Source organism: Myotis daubentonii, chromosome 7 (assembly GCF_963259705.1).
Source record: "Myotis daubentonii chromosome 7, mMyoDau2.1, whole genome shotgun sequence".
NCBI lineage: Eukaryota > Metazoa > Chordata > Mammalia > Chiroptera > Vespertilionidae > Myotis > Myotis daubentonii.
This window is the reverse complement of record NC_081846.1, coordinates 5,031,230-5,040,090: the sequence shown is the minus strand read 5'-3', so window position 1 is coordinate 5,040,090 and position 8,861 is coordinate 5,031,230. Positions and strand designations below refer to the sequence as shown.

Sequence of the window (8,861 nt, the reverse complement as noted above, 5' to 3'; positions counted from 1 at the left end):
TTCTCGGGCCAGCTTTTAAGCATTAGAGTCCCATGGGATTTCGTTCCCAGCGTGTGTGTAGGGTTCAGTTTGCTCCTCACTCTGCACCTGCTCCCTGTCCTCTGCAGCACCCTTGCCCGCGGGGCTGGGCTGACCTCTGCAGGTGGCATCACTCAGGCTCCTTGGCAGTGGCCCCCCCTGTCTGCACTTGAAGCAGGGCCAGTCGGGTCCTTCCCTACCCGTGGTCCTAGACCACCTGCCCCCCTGTAACCCTCGCCGTTCGTGACCAGCGGTGGTTAGAGCTCCCCGCTGTTGGGGTTCTGGTGCCTCCGCATTCACACTGATTCGACACCTCTGCCCATGCTCGTGACTTAAATCTCTCCTCCTAAGCCTAGTTTACGGAACTGGGGCAACATGAGATTGTCAGGATTCTGCGTGACACGTAAGTGTTGGTTATTTTTCCTCTGTATTCTTCCTAGGTTAATAAATACATCTCCAACTTTTTTTTCTGTCTATAACTTTACTGACTTTTCAACCAACATCTCTAACTTCCCTCTCTATATCTTCACTTGTGTGATGCACCTATGGAATGCACTGTTTTATAGAGATTTCCTTCTCACTGACTTCTCCTCCCACCTTTGCTCTCTCTCTGAATAACACAATTTACCCAGTTGGCTGGGCTGCACAATTAGGAGTCATTCGAAGTCATCTCTTTCACAGCAATTGCAACCAAATTCACCATGCCTGAAAACTTATTAACTTGTTTTTATTAAATGCCAATACAAAACTATGTTTATAACCACATATGGAAAAGGATAAATACCACTGTGCCCTCAGTCTCAAAAAGATTATTTACTGACCCTCTCTACCTAATCTCATTCCATTCCCCCTCAGAAATAGCCACTACCCTGATATTTGTACTTATCTATTAGAGAAGTCTAATATGTTTTTGCAAGTTATTTATGTTTTATATTTGTATTTGTTTCTTTTTAAAATTAGCTTAGTCATGGTATGGCCCTTTGATTTTTTTTCTCACATCAATTCATCGTTCTAAAAATTTTATTGAACATACTTACCATGTTCCATACTAGAGGCCCGGTGCATGAAATTCGTGCATGCGGTGGTGGTGGTGGGGGGGGTCCTCAGTCCTGCCTGCACCCTCTCACAGTTCAGAATCCCTCAGGGGAAGTCTGCCTGCTGGCTTAGTCCTGCTCCCCATGGATATCCCTCTCCCAGTCTGGGAGCCCTTACTCCTTACCTCCGGGATCCGGGATCGCTGCTCCTTATCACTGCCCCCGAGGCAGGAGAGGCTCCCACCACCGCCGCTACACTCGCCAGCCGTGAGCCCGATTTCTAGCTGAGTGGTATTCCCCCTGTTGGAGTGCACTGACCACTAGGGGGTAGCTTCTGCATTGAGCGTCTGCCCCCTGGTGGTCAGTGCGCATCATAGCGATCGGTCGTTCTGGTCGTTCCGCCGTAACAGCCGCTTAGGCTTTCATCATGTAGATGTGTTCATTCTCATACTTGAAGTCTTGGCAGGCTCTGCTCTGTGCTGCATGAGATCTTTTTATTTGCTGTTTTCCGACCAGTTGCTTGTTGTTCGGGAGGCTTAGCAGAGAGCATGCTCCGAGGCCCGCTTTAAAGCCAGCGCCTCCTCACTTGGGAAGCAGCATTTCCCTCTCACCTAGGGAGGGGTCGTCTACACTGAATGCCTAAGAAGGGTATTTTTTAACAAATCACGCTTGTGATGCTACTGCATATGGATGTTGGGAGTGAGGAGGAGCCATATGAATAGCACAGAGCCCATGCAGCTATATTTAAATGAAAACTTTGGAAGCTATAGCACAGGTGCAAAATGTATTATTACCATTTAGGGGCAAAACCTCACATCTTTTTTGTGCAATTCTCTTCTGTTTAAAACATGACATTTTTAATTATAACTGGAAACATGTAATGCTTGCACACTGGTGCATAACCATGCTGAAGCCTACTGGAGACTTTCCTCAAGAAGAAGAGCCCTGGCCGAGTGTCTCAGTGTGTTAGAGCATCGCCCTGGTACATGAAAGGCTGCAGGTTCAATCCCAGGCCAGGGCACACACAGGAGTCAAACGACAAATGCGTACCTGGGCAGAACCACAAATCGATGTTTCTCTATCTCTTGGACTCCTTCTGTAAAAATCAATAAGTAAAAACTAACTATTTAAATACTTGCCAATCACATCCAGTTTAGCAAGGAAACTATAGTTTCGTGTAAGATTTTTGAATATTAAAAATAGGCTGATGATAGTCATTATTGCCATCAGTAATTAAGTCAAAATACTAACTTGTTGCTCATTAAAACAATGTTTGGGAACTGTAAAGAAAGCCTTCATGAGCAGGTACAGGTATATGTAATGTTTGTTCATGCTATACTTTTTTTATTATTATTTTTAACACTGTCTAAGTCTATATAACGGCTTGTCTAATAGAGGAGAATACCGGAATAGGTTAGACCTTGTTGCTGTAGCAAGTTTTTTTTTTTTCTTTTGTTTCTCACTGCTTGACCTGAAGGTGAGAAAAAGGGAATAGACTCCATAGAAACAACAGGAATTTTATACAAATTCACAAAGCCAAAAGCTGTAAATAATTTCTGCCTTTTTTTAACATAAGCAATATGTCCATGGAAGACACATTTTGGCAGACTGGTGTGAAAAATCTCTATTAGAGTTTTATTTCCTCTTTATATATTTTAACTAAAGCATGCTGGAATTCTGTGTGTCCCAGATAGATAAAAAGTCAGAATTATTTAAAATAATTTTATAGGAATATTACTGTCAAGAGTAGGTAAAATCAGGGGGAAAATGTAATAGTGATAAGAAATATTTCGAAAGTAGTGAATTTAAAAACCAGCCCATTCCTTCAGATATGTGGGATTTTAGGTGTGAATTTTAGCATTGATTTTTTTTCTTTGTTATAATCAACTAGAGGCCTGATGCACGAAATTCTTGCACAGGTAGGGTCCCTAGGCCTGGCCGGTGATCAGGGCCAATCTGTGGGGCGACTGTTGGGGCGATCGGGGGACCCCGTTGGCACCTGCCTTGGCTGGCCTGGGGCCTGCAGGCTGGGGGCAGCTCCTGTGTTGAGCATCTGCCCCCTGGTGGTCAGTGTGTGTCATAGTGACTGGTCGTTCCACCAGTCATTCTGCCACTCACTCGATTTGCATATTAGGCTTTTATTATATAAGGTCGGCACTGGGGAAAATGAGAAATATCAGCACTACTAGCCACTTACACTGACAAGGGCTGAGACAAAGTTACTGAGAACTTGGGTGGGTTCACGCCACTGACAACCTTTGTAATTATCTGGAAAAAAACGTATATAATATGACAACCACTTATAAAGGTGAAAACCATCCCAAATGTCATCTGAAACATTTGAATAAACTTTTATTTCTGTCACACTAATAAGGGTATATTAATTGAATCTGATGATTTTTGTAGACTACTTATATAGCATTTAATTATAGCACTTAATTATTGCATTTAATTTCGGCTTCCAATAGTTTTAATAAAGTTATTTTCCCTATGGAAAGTAACAGAACTAAATAGAAAATTACGATTTCTTCTTTGGTTTAATTAAACTCGCTTATGGGAGTCAGGCTGTTCAAATCATGAGGCTTTTGCTAAGTGCCTATTACTTACTTGCAGGCGTCATACCCTAAAATTGCAGGTTTAAAGAGAAACCGAGAATTTGATAAGTGATAGCAAATCTCTATTTATACTCAATCCTCATTCTAAACATTCTAGTTTAAACACGAAGCAAGGAATATTAAAACTTGCATGCTGATCAAATAGAACACACATGTGTTTCTTTTTCTTTTTTTATCTTCCTTTTATTGATTTCAGAAAGGAAGGGGGAGGAAGAGAGAGATAGAAACATCAGTGAGGTTAGAGAATCACTGATTGGCTGCCTCCTGCAACCCAGGCATGTACCCTGTCCAGGATTCAAACCATGACTTTCTGGTTCATAGGTTGACCCTCAACCAATGGCCACACCAGCTGGGCCACAACCTGGCTTTTAAATAAAATTATGTTTTGTCTTTTTTTTTTAATAATAAAAAATAAATTCTAAATAACAAAAGGCTTTTTTCCCCCTCAGTGCACCAATGCTATATGGAAGTGAATGTTGTACTCTTTTGCTACTGTAATGCAAGCGCATTTGCAATGTAGAAACACAGTAATTTTATTCCTCATCCACAGTTTCCATTTAAAAACAAGAACTTAAAGAATGAAAGGAAGTGAATTTAGGAGCATGGGAATAACATACTAATTTTGCTCTCAGAGAATTTTCGTTTGCAAAGTGCCCTCATCGACATTATTCTATTTTATTTTTCCTCATGAAGTTAAAAAAGAAGAAAAGAAACCCTCTGCCACAACATAACTGTACTTAAAACCCCAGTTTGCTTCACATTTGATCCCTGACTCCAATCTTTATTCTCCTACACATTATCCATTCTGTCCTTTATCGTGTGTTCTACTATTTTGGAGAATCTTTTTGAAAGTTTCTGATACCCAGGTGTTTTATTTATGCAGATACTTGTCACTGCACTATATTTCTCTTGAAGAAGCTAGCAATCTTCTGTATATTTACATGAGCTGTCATTTTCCTCCTTGTTTTGTTCTGACAATCATATAAGCATCCAAATGACAGTTAAGAACAAATAAACATAAATGAAAGATTATATTCACATTCCCTCCTATAAATACAATCTTCAAATACAGTCTCTGTTTTCAAGATGTTTTGGTAACAAGTGAATGTGCTACATTTTTTCTTCAATTTAATTATTATCCTACTCTGATGAAGAAGAATATTATTCTCATAGGTTAAATTTTTCTTGAAAAAAAAAAAAACTTCAGCAATTCTGTGTGGATTGTTGTTGTTGTTTTCTGTTGTGTTTTTTTTTTTCTTACCCTCCTGCCTAGGTAGCCATGTAAACATAAATTATTTTTCAATATATTTTTAATTAACAAAAGGTATAATTATATTATAAAATATGCATGTCATTATAGATTTTAAAGGGTACCACATAAGTAGATCCTTCTTCATTATTCATATTCCAAGATCTCTACTATCACTTTTTTTTTTACTTGAAAAATTTATTTTAGCGTTTTTTAAAAATTAAACAGACTTAGTTTTTCTTCATCTAAGAATTAGTCTCTTTCATTCATTTCTGAAAGATACTTTTGGTGTTGATTCCGTGTTGACAGTTTTTCTTTTCAGCCTTTAAGTGTGGTTTGAAAAATTCACGTTCACTTAATCATTTCTCTCTATATAATGTGATGTGTGTTTGGTTGCTTTTAAGACATTTTCTCCCCCTTTGGTTTTCATCTATTTTATTATTATGTGCCTGAATGCGATTTTATTTATCTATTTGGGGTTCATTGAACTTCTTAGATCTGTATATTTATAACACATTAAGATTGGGAAGATGTAAGTTATTATTTCTTCAAGTAGTTTTCTAATATGAACCCGTTTTTCCTTTCCTTATGATTCTCCAAAGACATAAATATTGACCTTCTGATATGGTCCTACAGGTCACTGAGGTTTTGTTTCCTTTATATTTTTAATTTATTTTTTGTATATTGTTCAGCATGGGAAGTTTTTATTGAACAAACTTCAAGTTCACAGGCTTTCACTTCTGTCATTTCTATTCTTATATTGAGTTTTTTCTTATATTCCAGCTTATTTTTATTTTTGTGTTTTTGAGTCCTGGAATTTCCATTTGGTTCTTCTTTATGATTTCTACTTTTTGCTGAGAACATTTTTCATTTCTTTTTTTCTTGTTTTTGTTTGTTTTGTGTGTGTGTTTTTGTGTGTGTGTGTGTGTGTTGTTGTTGTTGTTGTTGTTGTTTTTAGAAAGTGTGTCCTTACTTCTTAGACCATGGTGATTATAGTTGATTGACAAACCTTGATAATTCAAATATTTGGATCATCTTGGTATTGATTTGCTTGTTCTTTGAGAGTTTTTAAGGTTTCTTTGTATTGTATCATGGGCACTTTCAATGTTACAATATGAGGCATAGGGACTCATAATTGGGGGAAAATGCTAGAAAAAATCCAGTGGTATCCCCTGGGGAATGATGTAGTAGATAGTCCCAGGATCAGGAAGGCTTCAGTGTGGCCCATGTGGCCCTGCCACTATGTCATCCTGGAACGCACTCACCTGAGGCTTGGCCAACATGACGATATGATGAGAGCACACGTGTGTTAAGCAGTGCCTTCCAAAGTGCTTGGACATTCCCCCTTGTTCTCTGCTGTCGTTAGTCATAACGTGTTAAAGTTCGCGATCACTGGCTAGATGCTCAGTATGCAAGGCCTGTACCAGTTATCGAAACGTTAAACTTTCAGTTCAAATCCACTCAGATTTTTAAAACTTGAGTTGATTCTGGAAACATTCCTTCTCCAACCGGCATACCGCTGTGCCCTGTCAGGGGAAGTGCTAGATAGACGCTGCAAGAGGGAAACAGCCCTTTCTGAGCCCGGGCTTCTGTACTGTTGTCATTGTTTCCTTCCTGTAGCTGCGTCGCTAACGGGTAACAGTGGTGCGAGGGGTGGGCGACACTGAGTGATGCACAGCCCCGTGAGCGTCATGGTCAGTCCCACCGGCAGCTGTCCCCTCCGCACCTCAGTGGGCGAGTTCTTTCCTTGTCAGCCCACATCTGCTGCAAAAGCTCCTCACCCTCCCGTGGTCCATAGCTTCACCTTCTCCAAATAGTCTTACTTTAAGGCAGAACTACTCTCTGCTGATAAGATACCTTTATGGTAAAAGTGTCTAAAAGAAACAGGCAGCTCTAGCCAGTTTGGCTCAGTGGCTAGAGTGTCAGCCGGCAGACTGAAGGGTCCCAGGTTCGATTCCAGTCAGGGCACATGCCCGGGTTGTGGGCTTGATCCCCAGAGGGGGGTGTGCAGGAGGCAGCTGATTAATGATTTTCTTTCATCATCTCTCTCTCTCCCTCTCCTCAACCTCTCTGAAATCAGTAAAAATAATTTTTTAAAGGAAAGATAAAACTCTATGCAAAGCTGGAAACATTTGCTATCTTAGTATGAATGCTCAGTTGATAAATATATACATGCAAAAAACGTATCAACCTATGCATTAAGATTATGTATTCTATGTAAATTTTGTCTCAATAAAATAATATATTTGTGTGTAGAAAGAAGGATTGATCGGTGATGTATAAATAGATAGATAGATGATAGAAATTGCAAATGCTACCAATCTTTATAGTATATACTAGGGGCCTGGTGCATGAAATTCGTGCACTGGGTGTGTGTGTGTGTGGGGGGGTGTCCCTCAGCCCAGCCTGCCCCCTCTCACATACTGGGAGCCCTCAGGCGTTGACCCCCATCACCCTCCAATCGCAGGATCGGCCCCTTGCGTCAGGCCTGGGCAGGGGACCCTCATTTCCCCCCATCACTGGTTCTGCCCCCAGCCCAGGCCTGATGCCTCGGCCAGAGGCGTAGACCCCCATCACCCTCTGATCACCTGATCGGCCCCTTGCCCAGGCCTGACGCCTCTGCCAGAGGTGTCAGGCTTGGACAGGGGACCCCCATCTCCCCCCGATCACTGGCTCTGGCCCCCGCCCAGGCCTGAGGCCTCTGGCCCAGGAATCATGCCTGGGCAGGGGACCCCCATCTCCCTCTGATCGCTTGCTCCACCCCCCACCCAGGCCTGATGCCTCTGACCCAGGCTTCAGGCCTGGGCAAGGGGACCATCATATCCCCCCAATCCCCGGCTCCGCCCCCCACCCAGGCCTAATGCCTCGGCCAGAGGAGTTGACCCTCATCACCCTCCGATCACCAATCACCGGATCGGCCCCTTGACCAGGCCTGAGGCCTCCGGCAGAGGTGTCAGACCTGGGCAGGGTACCCCCAGCTCCCCGTGGTTGCAGGCTCTGCCCCTGTCCAGGCCTAACACCTCTGGCCTAGGCGTCTGGCCCGGGTAGCGGGGACCCGCAGCTGCAGCGGCCCCGTGATCGTGGGCTCCGCTTTAGGCCCAGGCAAGGGACCCCTAGCTCCCAGGACTGCCAGCTTCAACTGTGCCCAGCTCCCATCGCTGGCTCCACCCCTACTTCGTGCTATCACTGGCCAGGGCAGCAAAGGCACCTGATTCTCCGATCATGGCTGGGGGGCAGGGCAAAGGCGGCCCCAGGGCTGCCTTTGCCCTGCCCCCCAGCTCTTAGCTCCCCCCTGGGTTTCTGATCACTGTCAGTGGCAGGGGGCTTCTTCCTGCTTTCCCTTTCACCTCCCTGCATTGTGCCTACATATGCAAATTAACCGCCATCTTGTTGGCAGTTAACTGCCAATCTTAGTTGGCAGTTAACTGCCAATCTTAGTTGGCAGTTAACTGCCAATCTCAGTTGGCAGTTAATTTGCATATAGCCCTGATTAGCCAATGAAAAGGGTATCATCGTACGCCAATTACCATTTTTCTCTTTTATTGGATAGGATGATGCTACTAAATGCAAATGACATCTCATTTCCTTTAATGGAGATCAATGTCTCAGCATTTTTTCTTTCTTGACCTTCATATTTTAGAAGTGCGGAAGCAGTTGTTTTGTAGTGTGCTTCTCAATTTTAGTTTGCTCATAGTTTCTTTATAAATAAATTCAATTTATGCATTTGGGGCAGGAACACCATTTAGAAAAATGTTAAGTTGTTTAGTTAAAATACATAAACTTTTGGGTCATATAATGCCACCAGCACAGACTGAGGTAAAGTTAATAACATATATGCCTACCATACACTCTACAAATAGTTTTACAGATTATAGTTCCCTTATACACACCTGGCGTGATAAATTGTCTTATCATGAACACCTCACCTTTGGTGTGACTCTTTGG

General features: G+C 42.4%; 1 pseudogene; it reads right to left on the bottom strand.

Annotated features, from left to right (window-relative positions):
* Positions 1-2,413: 2,413 nt before the first annotated feature.
* LOC132238959 (small nucleolar RNA SNORA28) lies at positions 2,414-2,504 on the bottom strand (annotated as a pseudogene).
* Between the last annotated feature and the right edge of the window lie 6,357 nt (positions 2,505-8,861).